Source organism: Protopterus annectens, chromosome 12.part0, assembly GCF_019279795.1.
Source record: "Protopterus annectens isolate FY-2018-M chromosome 12.part0, PAN1.0, whole genome shotgun sequence".
Lineage (NCBI taxonomy): Eukaryota > Metazoa > Chordata > Ceratodontiformes > Protopteridae > Protopterus > Protopterus annectens.
The window spans coordinates 360,049,918-360,066,674 of record NC_056746.1 but is presented as its reverse complement, the minus strand read 5'-3'; the positions used below and the strand labels follow the sequence as shown (position 1 = coordinate 360,066,674).

Sequence of the window (16,757 nt, the reverse complement as noted above, 5' to 3'; positions counted from 1 at the left end):
CCTCCATACTGTATAAAACAATAGTGGTAGTTAAACTGAAATGTACTGTGTACAGAATATAGAGAGAGTTTTTTTTTTAAAAGTTCCCTACAAGTAGGTATGGCCCACTGGGAAGAAGGCCACTTATGAGAGCAGGGCAGGAGTTGACAGAATTCAAGATACCTACAGAATTACACATCATGCAAATGAGATGAAGGAAATCAAATACTGGTTTGTTGTAAAAGACATGTCTGGTCTTACCACTCTGCGTTAATAAAAAGACACATTCGATTCAAATAACCTTATAATCAAATATGTTATTTTCTGAGAGATTACACTAGAACATCTGTTCATAAATACAACAGTGTGTGTGTATGTGTGTGTGTGTGTGTGTGTATGCGTGTGTGTGTATGTGTGCGTATCTGTGTGTACGTGTGTGTGTGTATATCTGTGTGTATCTGTATGTGTGTGTGTGTGTACGTGTGTGTATGTGTGTATGTGTGTGTGTGTGTGTGTGTGTGTGTGTGTGTGTGTGTGTGTGTGTGTATCTGTGTGTACGTGTGTGTGTGTATCTGTGTGTATCTGTGTGTACGTGTGTACGTATGTGTGTCTGTGTGTGCACGCGCACATGTGTATGTGTGTGTGTGTATCTGTGTCTGTGTGTGTGTGTGTGTGTGTGTGTGTGTGTGTGTGTGTGTTTTTGTGTGTGTGTGTGTGTGTGTGTGTGTGTGTGTGTGTGTGTGTGTGTGTGTGTGTGTGTGTGTGTGTGTGTATACACATATGTATACGTATTTTGTATTTGCATATCTGAATGCAGAAGTATGTGTCATTGAATTAGTTCATAACAATATCATAAAAAACGGTCAAGACACATCCTGTGGCTAGCTTTTTTATTAAGAATAGTTTCACAGCAGAGAATCATGTACAGTTTGAGATGCTGTTCCTTATAACAATTAAAATGATACATTCTCAGTTTCATTTCAGGTGGGTCTTGAAAAGAGTGCACACTGCATTTTATATGTATAAGTTACATTCTATGATTTTTTTTTTACTCTTTCTTCATTTGGTGCTTGATTTATCTGTACTTCTCGGTCAACACAGTAGAAACAGCTTCCAAAAATTTGTCGCATGCAATCTGTACTTGGGAGGTGAAGTCGCCTTGGAGGTGAGCAGCCAGGAGAACCAAGAGACAATGGGAGATGTACTAAGAAAAAAAAAAAGTGTTTAAAAATGGTCAGACAGGGCTGAAATGCAAACATCTTTACAACAAAACAAAGTGTATTCCTAAACAAAATTACTTCTGAGTCTTGGAAAATCTGATTCTGTTTCACAGTTGTTTAACATGCAATCCATGCAAAAGAATTACTTTATTACTGTGGATAAGAAATGAGAATTATGCCACAGATCTTATAAACTCATATTAGTTCAATGACTTGTAGGTTTCTGCACATGCCTTGATAAACTCTTCAAATGTGAGTTTAAACTCAATAATTTAATTTCTATGTCATTTATCAAGCTGCCTCTCATATTGTCCATGTATTATCAGTGCTTTCTATAACTGTAGCTTAAGTATGATATGGTGAACACTGCTATTTCCATAGCAGGCACAGCTTATAAGTGGTAACTCACACTCATGCCTGTATCTTTCAGGTCTGCCACAGTTTTTTTTTTTTAAAACAGGTTTATTGTTTTAACATACAAGAGAAATATCATAACAATTTTATACAAGTAATTAAAAATAGATATGATTATAACATTCAACAAAACAACTAAAGTATTTACAAAGACATCCACTACAATCAGATCAATTAATTAAACTAAAATACCATGCTATTGAAATTAGGATTTTTTTTAACAAATTTTGTAAATTATCCCATACAATGTAATAAGATGTTTTTCTAGTTGTTCTTGACCTAATTGTGTTTATTTCCATATGGCACACTATATTCATAACATTTTTAAATTCATTGAACGAAGGAGGTGTATCTGAAAAGGTCTGCCACAGTTTTAATATGAGGCCTAAGCTGATGTAGGTTCTTAAAGTCAGAACAGTAGCCCTAACATGATAGCTGTACAGTAACACAGAGCTGCCAGGTACAACAAATACAAGGCGCTGCCATCAAGACCCACGATGAGGCTGTCAAGAAGACAAAGGAAATAGGATATAAAACTACAGTTAACTTCTTTCACAAGACGTGTGTACTTGTCCTAACAAAGGGAATAAATATATAAAATAATAGAAAAGAAACTGAAACCATCTACTGAGTCACACAGTGTGCTTTGAAAAATAACAACAAAAGATTGTTTTCGGTTGTAGTAGATTCATGTAGTTTTAGCTTACCTTAAAGTTGCTAGGATCAACCCTGATGCTCTGGGCATGCAGGTCGCTGAGGTCGGACAGAGCAGCTGACATGTTATCGACATTCTTGATAGCTTTGCCCAAGAGAAGCAATGATTTTAGCACCATGAGCACGGAGCTAGGGGAGAGTAGGCACTGATGTCTACGTGGGTAAAGTAGGTCCGGGCCTGTGGAAAACTTGCAAACATTCTGGGAGAGATTAAGAAATAGAGAGAAAAGAAAGAAAGACAAAAAAAAAGGAAAGAAAAATGAAAGAAAAAGAAAAAGTAAGAAAGAAAAAATCATTAGTGGTTCTTATGCTGTCACACATTGTTTTATTTGTAATTTTTTTTTTCAAAGTGCATATAGCATATCTAACTTCTCATTGTCAGTCAACATTTGGGGCATATGGTCACTAGTTTCTAAACAATAGCTGTAGAATTTTATGACATAGTGGGACAACCTGCCTCCTGTCTACCACCTTACCAGTAGCATTAAACCCAATGAGTTTTTTTTCTGACCAAAGGTGTTGCTAACAGCAGGTGGGTGCGTCTTTCGCACCTATTTATGCAGATCTCTTTATGGGTTTTGTGGAAGACCACATTATATACAATGAATCGCACAACCTGTACCTGCCAGATATGGATATCTGGAGACGTTATCTTGACGATTGCTGGCTGGTCTGGAAAGGAGGAATTGATTATCTCCAAGAATTTGTTGAATATTTGAATAGCAACAAATGGGGTGTTAGATTCACAGCCAATTATGACACACAACAAATTGATTTTTTGGATGTACACCTCTCTCGAGAAGTGGATAATACTTTACGCACCACTGTATACAGGAAATATCCACAATATAACAGCTTATTACATGCCTCCAGCTTACATCCGAAACATATCATTAAAAATATTCCCAAATCCCAGTTTATTAGGATTAAGAGAATTTGTTCATCGAACTCCGACCTCAGATGTTGCCAGGATGATCTTTCCAACAGATTCACACAGCGGGGTTATCACACTTCGGACATTCATTCGGCAGTTGGCATTACTGCCAACTTGTCCAGGGATTCCTTGTTATGTCATAAACCGAAAACTGCCCAATCATCAGACCAGACACCTAAGTTAGTAACCACCTTTGGTAGAAACACTTACCAATTACAAGACATAATCAGTTATCACTGGAACATATTAACTAATAACAAACACCTAGCAAAATGGTTAGATAACAGATGTCTATTCTCTTATAGGAAAGGTAAAACCTTAGGATCACACTTTTCATACTACAAAAAAACTACTGTGCAGGAAGTATCTATGATTCAGACTACTATTTTTGGGGGACAAATTAACAGGTTGTCACCCTTGTGGTCACTGTGCCTTTTGCAAATTTCTTTTTACCACCAAAGAATTCACTAGTAAAAACACAGGCAAGATTTATGATATCCAACATTTTGCCAATTGCAGTACGGATTGGGTGATCTATTTAGCTACATGGACATGCAGGGCCTTCTATATTAGACAAACGTCTAGACAGTTTCGTATTCACATTTCTGAACACTTAGGGGATATCAGAAATGCCAGGCCTACTAATGCAGTATACAAACATTCTATCACACACAAAACGGCCCAATTTTCCTTTATTTGCATTGACAGAATTGTTGGTAACAGAATGTATAAAACAGGATGGCACAAATTATTGGATAACAAGGAAACCAAATGGATAGTCAAACTAGGTGGTTTGTTTCCACCAGGTCTTAATGACAAACTGCAATGAATTATATAGTGTTACTAATCACTATTACATTATATTAATAACTGTATTAGGTCAGAAATATCTTTTGGTCATTTGCATGTAGGTCATTATATTTATTGGCGTATACATGTCATTCCACATTATTGGTTCATGGATGACCGTAACTAAATTACATTATTTGTCTAAATCCATTGTATGTTTCAACTTTGGCATTTATCCACTGTCTATTTACAATATTAATAATTTTTTTGTGGTTATATTGTTGGTATACAGGAAGTGATGTCAGGTCACTCAGTTAGCATTTCCTATAAATATGACTTATTGTGAGTTTTCTAATAAGCCACTAAAGAAAGCTAGTTGCTGAAACCGGTTTGGTTCATAATAAAAGTTTTTTACTGCTACTCATGCTCAGGGTGCTGGATTAGTTCTCTTTTTATCACGTTTGGTTTATCCGTGCATCTACCGTACTTGCTAGCCTGCTCTTTACTTAAAAGCAGGTGGGCTCAGCCTTCTATGTAGTGGAGTCTGAATGTCTCTGCAGTGAGTTGTAACCATAACAAGTCACATCAGGTAAAAAACAAAACAAAACATATTCCCTCTGGGCAGTTGTGTGCATGTTTTGCTTACATTCTAACACAGTACATTTAATTCTGTGTATATAGCTTTAGCTCCACATCAAACTGGAGATAAAATAAAAATGGAACGGAATTCACAGAGGTACAAATTATCAACATTATCTAGAGCAGGGCTGGGAAAAGCAAACAATGCTCATTTTAAACATATTTTATCATAACATATTTTGTTCTCGGACCATGGCATTAACTAGCTAATATTCAGACATTGTTTTTTACTGACAATATTTTAAAGATTATTTATTTGCATTCAGTCTGTTTAATGAAAAACTATGAAAATTGGCATTAAAGCTCTAATACTTACTTCCTCTCTCTCTATATATATATATAGATATGTGTGTGTGTGTGTGTGTGTGTGTGTGTGTGTGTGTGTGTGTGTATATATATATATATATATATATATATATATATATATATATATATATATTCTTCCTGTTTGCCAAGTCCATTTTTATTGCCCTGTAGTTGATCGGACAATTGTTCATGTGATATTAACAGATGTCCAGCATGAAACAGTCTAAACAAGAAATGTCTTTGCCTAGCCTGCACCCGATCCCTATACACATTAGAATTCACACTGGCCACAGATAATGTTACATTATTGCTGCTTATGGGCTTCTCCTCATTGGCAGTTTGGTTAGTTACTTATGATGTCATTGCTGTATGTTAACAGTTCTAATGACACAGTGCTAAACATGTCAAGAGCCACCCAGGTACCATATTAACATACTCAAAATATTATACTGAATGTTAAAAAAACATTAAAAGGAATTTACAACTATGTAGTTCTTAATTTCTTTTGCATGGTGCCTTTGTTTTGTTTATAGGGGATCTTTCAACTATTTATTTTTTCGATGACAGTAGATAATGCTTGCCAGTTTTCAAGTCTTCACTCTAAATACCTCTACATACCAACATATCACCCTAGTGATACCTTTGAGCACAGATGGTATCATGCAGTAAATTCAACTTTTGTGTGTTTTACACAATGCTTTAGAAAACAAATGAAATTCAAAATAACAAATAGGAGCAACTGGCAGCAATCCATGTCCATTGGTCAGTTTGATTGTTTAGCCCAGGGATGTGGTCAGCTATCTTCATTCTTTCAAGACTCTTTATTTCCTGCTGATATCATGTCAAAAGTTGGAATGGACTAATTTTAAATGCAGAACTCTTGTCCAGGAATACTAAAAATCATTCATCCTTTCTTTATTGAATTTTTACTTACTCTAAAGATGGCAGGCTTTAGCTACACACTTATGCAAAACAGAACTGTTTACATGTGCCTGTTATATTAATTATTATGTAAAATGAGAATAAATAAATACTTTCAACTACTTCCGGTTGCAAATCCCCTTACAAAAGAAAGGCAGAGAGATTGACAAATGAGAGAATAACTAAAACATGTAGTAGATTCAATGTGCTGTTTATTAGTTTATAGCATGCCTTTGACTTTCAGTTTGCATGTAAATCAGCCTGATGACATAAAGTTTTGTGTACTGTTGTTAGCCTTTCTGGTGCATATAAATAGCTGACTTCAGACTCTTCATGTCAGAGAATAATGCTGCTATATGCACGGTCTGATGTTGCATTGTAATAATGATGCAGAAGAAAGGCCATTAATGGTGTACCAGAGCTGGTAAGGATGCATTTGTGGGGGTATATATCGGACAACTTAAGGAATGCATGATACTGAGCAATGAATGGGTCCATAACTGTGAGGTCTGGGGAGCAAATGTTTTGTACTGACTCTTTAATAGAACTCCTAAATGAATGTTGGGTATAACCTTTTTCCAGAGCTTGTCCATCACAGGAGTGTGAAATATCAGTTCTTAAGTCAAGCAGAACAATGACTCTACCAGTGAAAACTCATTTCAGATGCAGTTTGCTTAACCTTTAATTTTGTGCTCACCAATATCCTGTAATAACGCTATGAATCTCCAGTCCTATACATGCCAACACACACGTGTCACTATATACATACATACACATGGACCTGCACACAGTTTAGAGGTTTCCTTTCTATAACTGGTCACACAGGAGTTGCATTCTTGTACTGCAATGGTGCAACTGCAACTTTCTGAGTAGGAATTTGCCCTGTAGTTTAAAATTATTCATAAAATAACTCTCTTAGAATTTCTTCATGTTCACTAAATGCAATATTTTACAAGCAATAAAACCGTAAACATGCGGCTTTTAAACATTCATAATGCAGCAGTATTTTTAGCAGTTGAACCTGAGTTAGACAGTGTCATCACCGCAAAGAGTCTGTCCAACATTGTTTCTGAGTAGGTCTGATGCATTAGGTTAAGGCTTCTTATTTGAACAACACAGGAGTTTACAGAATTATGATGCTAAAAGATTCTCACAGCAGGGAAATAAGGAAAAACATCAAGTAATGGAATGTTGAATGTCTGTAGTTATACAAACTGAAAACCATGATAATTGCAAAATATGAACATTTTTTAGATATCATATCAAACAAAAACAATATAGTACCTATAAGAGAGAGGCGAAGCGCCCTAAGCATTTAAACAAACAGTAATACAAACTTTTTGACATGTCTGATATTCTACACTTTTTGCTCAACTGTAAATAGTTAGAAATCATACTCACTTAAGGTTTTCTTGCTTGAAAAACATTACATTTGCTGAAAATGATGAAATTCCTGTTCCTCCATTATGTATGAAGTAATAATAGTAATTAAACTGAAATATTCTGGGTACTGATTACAGTGTGAGAGTGTTTTTTTAAATCTTTTCTAGTGGGTACTGCCCACTGGGTTGAATGCCACTTACTTGAGCAGCACAGGCATTTACAGAATTGATGTACATGCAGAGTGAAACAGCATGGAAACAAAATAAATAAATAAAAATAAATAATATATTGGTTTATGAAAAGGTAGGCGTCTGGTCTTATTCCATTTTTTTTAATAAAAGGACACATTTGTTTCATATAATCAACCAGCAATGTTCTCTGCCATAGAGTTTCAGTCGAATATTTATTTAGAAGTACAAAAGTGGAATAGTGTGTGTGTGTGTGTGTGTGTGTGTGTAAGTATACAATTGTACATCACTATAAAGGTTCATTACAGCATCATATTATTAGTGATTAATACACAAATGGTGATTAAGTTTAGCTTCTTTATTACAAATGGTTTCAAAGTGGAGATTTTATGAACAATTTTGAAGTGTTTTTCATTATAAGCTGTCAAAATAACACATTCTCACCCTCATTTCAGATGAGATTTGATAGCCAGTGTTTATCACATTTAGTAGCATTAAGCTGTTCTTTAATTATGAACTACATGCTTGATTTCTCAGTTCTTCGCTGTTGAAATGTATTTATTTATTTGAATCTGTTAACCAGGGTAGAATGCTGATCCGAAATGGACCCGATTCAGGTTTAGCCCGGGTATTGAACACCATACAACAACAGAATAAGAGGTTGAAATATGTTGAAAAAGCGAATTCAAATATTACATGCATTGCATTGGAAATAATGTATAAAAATGCACAAATATTATTTACAGGAGTTGTAAATACTCTAGAGAAGGATGCATTTTAAGTAGAGGACTGAGCGTAGTGTAAACTGTATATTTAATAAGACATAATTATGTATAATAGATTAGGGACTATCTTAGAAAAAACAACATGGAAGAGATGGAAAGGAATAGCAGGAAATTGGAAGGTAGAGGCTGGGGGCTGTTAGGCTGGAAAAAGGGGAATGTGAAGTGATAACGCTAGTTCTAATAAGGATAAGTCAGTTTAGCTTGAGGTAGACATAGTGTCAATAGCTGTCAGAAATTTGTCCCAAGCAATCTCCCTGGTAGGTAAAGTTGTTTTGGTGATGAGCAGCAGGCAGGACAACCAAGAAACAATGGGAGATGAACTAAGGAAACATGTATTAACAAAGGAGTCAGGCCTGGTGTATGACCATATCTGTACAACAAAAGGAAGTTTATTGTTAGAATAAACCAAAAACAAACAAACAAACAAAATAAATAAATAACTTCTGAACCTTGGAGAATCTTTCTTTGTTTATACTTTAACAGAATTAGTGATATTTTACTGCAGGTAAGATATTAAAATTATGCTAAAGATTATATATTAAAAATGATGTTAGTTTGCTGACTTGTAGGGTAGTGCACATGCCTTAATAAATTGTCCAAATTCCAGTTTACACTTGCTAGATTAATTTCTGCTGTCATTTTCAAGCCATCTACTACTTTATTTGTTCCAGTGTGTTTTCTGTAATGACATTGTTGTTTCTATAGGAGGTATAGATTTGACTAGGTAGGCCATGCTCATGTCTGTTTCTTTGTGGTTTGCCACAGTTGCAATGTCAGAAACAAGCTTTTGTAGCCTCAGAGAGTCACTGCTTCACTTCTGAAGTGGATTAACACTAATTTTGTGAGTAAAGTTGTCAAGAAGAGCAACTATAAGCCTCTGGCATCAAAGTTCATGAGAAAGGATATGAAACAGAGGCTAGCAAGTTAAAACATCCACAAAAATGTTGTTCATTTTAATATACAAGTGAATAATTGTGTAACATTAGTGCAGAGGACAGTGCCTGTGAGTTGTTAAGGAGGTGCTTCCTCTTGCCAAGGGTGCAAGGTTTGAATCTTTCAGCTTTCATTTGTCAACTATGTAATTCTGTGCAAGTTAACCATCCAGTGCTCCTGAAAACGGGCACTTGTGTCCAGTGGGCTTACCTGGATAACACATGTATACAAATCTTATACAATGTGAAACGATAAAACCAAACACCAAAATGATGCTTGGTGGCAGTAAATCCATAGTACTTCAGCTCATATTAATGTAGTTAAGATCAGCCCTAATGTTTTGGGCATTCAGGTCAATGAGGTCTGAGAAGCTGAGATGTTGCCAATATTTTTGATGGCTTTGCTAAGAGCGACAGTGACCTTTGCACCATGAGTATAGAATTGGACAGAATTAGCACATAGATATTCTACATGGATGAAGTAGGTCTGGGTTTGGGGAAAGCTTGCAGACACCGTGGGAAAAAAAAAAAAAAAAAGAAAAGAAACAAACAAACAAAGGGGAAAAAAAAGAAAGAAACCATTTACATTTCTTTTACTAACCCATATTGCCCCATTTTGTTGCTATATTTAATTACAATTTAAATATGGCTTACACTAATTTTTTCAAGTCTTCATTGTGATTTGAGGCATATACTCAGCACATTGGAAAGGATAGTTGTAGACGTCTATGACATACAGGGATTACTGCTTCCTGGTCAGGTACCTTGACAATGAGATAACGGCCACTGAATTCCTCCTTTCAGAAGATTTTGCTAACACCAGGTTGACTCACTATTGTCTGATCTGGAGACGGGGAGCCTAAAAAGAATCATAATCATAACAATAATTTAAGGTTTAAGATGTCTAAAGCAACTAATGCCCTCTCTGCAGAGTTTGTATTTTGGGGTCACATCTAAACACAGTGCAGTTACATTTCTTTGTCTTGTTTTGTCCCCAGATGTCTAGGGATAGAGAAGGAAACTGAAATACAATTTATGGAGGTGCAACTCATTAGCATTATTCAAAACAATGCTGGCAAACGGCGAATGATGCTGACTTTTGGAAACCATTTTACCACAATAGTTTTGTCTCTGATCATCATACTCATTTGCTGATATTTAGATCTCGTTCTTTTTGCTGGCAAACTTTTAAGATTATTAGTTATTTTTATTGCAGTTTGCCTAACTGAACTCCACAAAATTTATCATAAAAGTACCAGCAGTCACTACCAAAACATGCATTCTATTCTTCCTGTTTCAGTTAATTGTGGTAGGGTAGTGCTTAAAATCGATGTTCATCTTAAAACCAGTCAACCATGAATTTTTTGCAGGTTTTGCATAAGGTACATTTTTCTCACCATATAGTTGCTGACATAATGCTTGTCAGCATTAAACAGTGTAAATGAAAAATGTCTTGTTTTAGCCTGCACATCTGTGACATCATTACTGCTCATGAGCTTCCTCTCATTGGCAGTCTGGTTAGTTACTTGTGATGTCATTGCTGTAGGTTCAAATACCTAATATTATAATGTTAGACAAATAAGTGGTCAGGCTTACAGCCACTCCACACTCTGTGCCACGTTATATTCAAAATGTTCTGTGGAAGAAACAGAAAAAAACAAACTCTACCTACCTCCCTGTGTTTTCATTTTGTTCATTGGTACGTTTTCCACGGTTTGTCTTGTGACTAGTATTAGATAATGACAAGCAGTCTTTAAATTCTAACAGGAAATCCCTCTGCAGATCACACCTAGTAATATTTTTGGGCTCAAATGTTATCTAGTAAGACTCATGTTAACTTGCATTGCAATGTTTTTATCACAAAGCACTTTATAAAACTGTTGAAACTGAAACTAGCAGATTTTAAAAGATAAGAAAAAGAAGGAAGAAGCTATTTATTAAACAAAGCAAATAGCAATATATAGATGAAACGAAGACAATATTTTGCTTTTGTTTACCTGATTAGGCCTGAAACTCATTTTTACTGGAGGCTGGAGGACAATATCTCCAAGGTAGAGTAAGGTAATAGCATTTAGAGTTCACAAAGTTAACTTATACAATACAGTTGTAGTTAGCAAAAATAATAAAGAAAAATCACCACAAAACAATAATATTAATGTGCATACAATAATGCAGTAGATGCAATTAATTATTTGATAAGTAAAAGCATAGGCTATTAAGACATTAATTTAAATAGTAACATACATGCATTAATATCATGTTAATAAAAAAGAGAATATGGATTCACATTAATTTTAAAATGAGCATTAAAAAAGTTCACACCTGAAAAATCACAATTAAAGATTTCAAATAAAAATGCTTGTAGACTGAAATATAACAATTAGTATATTTTTTTTACTAAGATATAAATAAACAACAAAGAGGTAAAAGTAAATTGGAGATTAAAGTTTTTTAGGTAGCCAATTTCCCACCTATTCTATCAGTGAAATCATTATTACTGGCTGGACAAAGGAGTTCTAATTAGAATTTAATGACCTTTATAAAAAATGCAGACAGGTAAGTAATCTTGTCATAAGTGAAAGTGGGATAAGGGCTGGTATTTATAGTCTGGGACTTCGCAAATGTGTAACAATCATATGCAAACAGTGGCACTACACAGTTATGCAAAATCTATTTATGATGAATATGGAAAAGCAAAACAATTTTTAAAAACATGCCCACTTTTTGCACAAGAATAAATTGTATGAAGTTCCATCATTTCAGAAAATCATAAGTGTTATATGCTTTGGCATATTGAGGGTAAGTGCAGCTGAGCACAGTCACCCTCAAACCATTTTAGAAAAGCTGTGGACTGCCCAGCAGCTTAAAGGGATTTTTTTAAAAAGAAAAGGGGTTGATATTTTTTTTTTATATAAGGGTATCCTTTTATGGACACCATGATGGTTTCATTAAATAATTAAAGGGGACAATGGGGCAGATTGAAAAAGGGGAGACAAAGATATGAACACACAAGGTAAATAGCAAGAGGATTTGTGCTGGAGGAGGAGGGATAGGATTGGAGCTATGTTTTTATTTGCAGATAGACCCCACTATTTTTTCTATTTTTTTTATAAGAGGGCAATGTGGGTGGGAAATAGGGAAGAGGGCAAAGGAGAAATGGTAAGGGATGAAGGTCTGAGGAACTGCCAGCTAGAATCCCAGTCCACAGAGCCTCAAACACATTCACAGCCAGATAGTGTTGCAGTGGAAGACCCCAATGTTGAGGTGGGGTATGGGCTTGTGTTGGCATAGTGGTTGGCACAAACTTGGTGAGTGTGTCTTCTACACACTGAAGAGTCTTTGACTAGCCAAATTCTCCTGTCTGCTATCTCTATCAGTACGTCCTCAACCAAACTCCAAAGCTCCCTTTCTGTGAGGCTAGCCAGGCTGTCATGTGACAGAGTACCTGCAACACTGGCTTCTCCACTTTGACCATGTAACAATGCAACCAGACTGGCAGAGGGTGATCTACCCTAGTCTGGGAGGTATATGTCTGGTCTGCTCTTGAGGGATTTGAACCTGTATAAAAAGGAAAAAAATGGGGAGAAGCAAAACAAAAGAGGAGAAAGAAATGCATAAGCAAATGAAGTAAAAAAGAGAAAAAAGGGGGAGGGTGAGACAAAACACAATAAATCCACACAATGTTGTTTTAATGTAGTTTGACAACACAGTATTGACATACTGCTATAAAATCTTTACTGAAGCAAATTTGTGTCTGGGAAGTGCTTATGCATACAGTGGGGGTAGGGATATGGGATGAATGGTAAGGGTAGTACTTATGCTTACAATGTAGGTAGGGATATGCGATGAGTGGTAAGGGTAGTGCTTATGCATACAGTGGGGGTAGGGATACGGGATGAATGGTAAGGGTAGTACTTATGCTTACAATGTAGGTAGGGATATGGGATGAATGGTAAGGGTAGTACTTATGCTTACAATGTAGGTAGGGATATGGGATGAATGGTAAGGGTAGTACTTATGCATACAATGGGGGTAGGGATATGCGATGAGTGGTAAGGGTAGTGCTTATGCATATAATGGGGTAGGGATATGGGATGAATGGTAAGGGTAGTTCTTATGCTTACAATGTAGGTAGGGATATGCGATGAGTGGTAAGGGTAGTGCTTATGCATACAGTGGGGGAAGGGATACGGGATGAATGGTAAGGGTAGTACTTATGCTTACAATGTAGGTAGGGATATGTGATGAGTGGTAAGGGTAGTGCTTATGCATACAATGGGGGTAGGGATATGGGATGAATGGTAAGGGCAGTACTTATGCATACAATGTAGGTAGGGATATGGGATGAATGGTAAGGGTAGTACTTATGCATACAATGTAGGTAGGGATATGTGATGAGTGGCAAGGGTAGTGCTTATGCATACAATGGGGGTAGGGATATGGGATGAATGGTAAGGGCAGTACTTATGCATACAATGTAGGTAGGGATATGGGATGAGTGGTAAGGGTAGTGCTTATGCATACAGTGGGGGGTAGGGATATGGGATGAATGGTAAGGGTAGTACTTATGCTTACAATGTAGGTAGGGATATGCGATGAGTGGTAAGGGTAGTGCTTATGCATACAATGGGGGTAGGGATATGGGATGAATGGTAAGGGCAGTACTTATGCATACAATGTAGGTAGGGATATGGGATGAATGGTAAGGGTAGTACTTATGCTTACAATGTAGGTAGGGATATGCGATGAGTGGTAAGGGTAGTGCTTATGCATACAGTGGGGGAAGGGATACGGGATGAATGGTAAGGGTAGTGCTTATGCATACAATGGGGGTAGGGATATGGGATGAATGGTAAGGGTAGTACTTATGCATACAATGGGGGTAGGGATATGGGATGAATGGTAAGGGTAGTACTTATGCTTACAATGTAGGTAGGGATATGTGATGAGTGGTAAGGGTAGTGCTTATGCATATAATGGGGTAGGGATATGGGATGAATGGTAAGGGTAGTACTTATGCTTACAATGTAGGTAGGGATATGTGATGAGTGGTAAGGGTAGTGCTTATGCATACAATGGGGGTAGGGATATGGGATGAATGGTAAGGGTAGTACTTATGCTTACAATGTAGGTAGGGATATGTGATGAGTGGTAAGGGTAGTACTTATGCATACAGTGGGGGAAGGGATATGGGATGAATGGTAAGGGTAGTACTTATGCTTACAATGTAGGTAGGGATATGCGATGAGTGGTAAGGGTAGTACTTATGCATACAAAGGGGGTATGGATATGGGATGAATGGTAAGGGTAGTACTTATGCATACAATGGGGGTAGGGATATGGGATGAATGGTAAGGGTAGTACTTATGCATACAATGGGGGTAGGGATATGGGATGAATGGTAAGGGTAGTACTTATGCATACAATGGGGTAGGGATATGGGATGAATGATAAGGGTAGTGCTTATGCATACAGTGGGGGTAGGGATATGAGATAAATGATAAGGGATATGCTTATGCATACAGTGGGGGTAGGGATATGGGACGAATGGTAAGGGAAGTGCTTATACATACAGTGGGGGTAGGGATATGAGATAAATGATAAGGGGTATGGGATGAATGATAAGGGTAGTGCTTATGCATACAATGGGGGTAGGGATATTAAATAAATGATAAGGGAAGTGATTATTCATACAGTGGGGGTAGGGATATTAAATAAATGATAAGGGAAGTGATTATTCATACAGTGGGGGGTAGGGATATGGGAGGAATGGTAAGGGTAGGGCTTATGCATACTTGTGATGAATTGAAATGGCAAGGGCTTGTGACAGTGTGAAGGGGTATGTGTTTAAATTATGTAGTTAATACAGAGAATACAGCAACCAAAAAGAATCACTCATTATTGCAGTTAATCAGGTTAAAAAAAATCAAGATTATAAAACATTTCTCTTGATCTCTTAAGTCTGCATTTGCATTTCTTTCAGCTGTAAAGCTGTAACAATATTGTCTACAGATGTATTGCAGAAATCATTTGTAAAAACATTGCTTTATCATTGTTCCTGTTGCCATTGTTGTTATACAATAACTTCTACTATGTACTGTAAAACAAAGGATCTTTTGGCCATTTGCTGTACTTACCAGAAGATCTGTTCTTCCGCTATCAGAAAACATAAATATGCCATATATCCTCTTTAAACATTTGAAAACTTCTGCGCTGGTCATTGTCTTAGCAAAGTGAATATTTTCAGGTACAGATATCTGTGTCAGCAAGTACATGTAATCATGTAATTTTTAACCACCTTTGTTTATTTTATGTATGTATATATATATATATATAAATACTTATAATATAGATATAGATATAGATATAAACTCCAGACTTATTGACATAACCTGGTTAACCCACTCGGCTACCTAGTCAGCACTATGCTTTTGCAAATCATCATACCTGTGATGGCACTGCTGACCACAGCGGGTTAAGTGGTCACCCAACTCATGATAGACATCGATGTTATTCCACATACTGTAATATCTAAATGCCTGGATCTTCTCTGGGTATGAATCATGCAAAAGGTAGAGCATGATTAAGGTCTCTTTCTCAGACCAGCTAGGAGCATTGCCTTGTGCCTTCACAGGTGCTGCCATCATTTGAAGAGCCAGAACCAGAATGTGGAAAGTGTGATGAAGGATGTACTAAGCAGGGTTAAAACCACACCCTATGGGTGTGACATCACCTTGACCAAACCTTTTTTGCTAGCGTATTCATTAGAGCAGATATTGATACATTAGCAGGTTTAGTTTAAGCAAAACTGCTTTGTCACATACTGATTATTGTTACAGGAACTTTTCCTTTCCATATGTCATAAATTATTTTAAATATATGGATAATAGCTGTCATTATTAATGCTTATTTATAAAATAATAAAAAAATATATATAAATATATATATACATATATACTAACAGCAATACGTGTCATGCAGTGAAGTGGAATTGTTTTTAAGGTGTAGGAAAATAAATGTCAACAGGAATATGAACAATTATTTTTATGACTTTATAATATGAATTAATTGTTAGGGTATGACAGACAAATTAACCTTCAGATTGCTTTAAACCTGACATTCACATGACTCCATTTTGAATTTTACTACTATATTCTTATTTTGGCTGGTTGAAGGCAATCAACACACCTCCGCAGACAGCTTGGCATTGCTTTGGGAGAACTGCTGAGGTCGCAAATGTCTGCAGCACTTCCATATCTTTTTGAAATATGTTCACATACTGTAGGTCACACATTCACAATCAGCATAATGTCAAAATACACCACTATACCTAGAGGCACTTGTATAACACTATGATTCACAGACATGTATATAAATTAGCCTAATGTGCGTAACGCATGGTAAATTACCCTGAATTTATGCCAATAGGTTGAGCATCACCATATTAATTCACAGGTAGCAAATGCCTTAGGATTCAGCAGAGATCTCAAAGTAAGGAAAACTTTGTAAAATCTTTATTATTTAGTAATAGACACTCTAACAATTGCTTTAAT

The 16,757-nt window shown here is 36.3% G+C and overlaps 1 pseudogene; it reads right to left on the bottom strand.

Moving 5' to 3' along the window:
• Positions 1–1,054: 1,054 nt before the first annotated feature.
• Positions 1,055–15,848, bottom strand: LOC122816165 (annotated as a pseudogene).
• Positions 15,849–16,757: the final 909 nt, after the last annotated feature.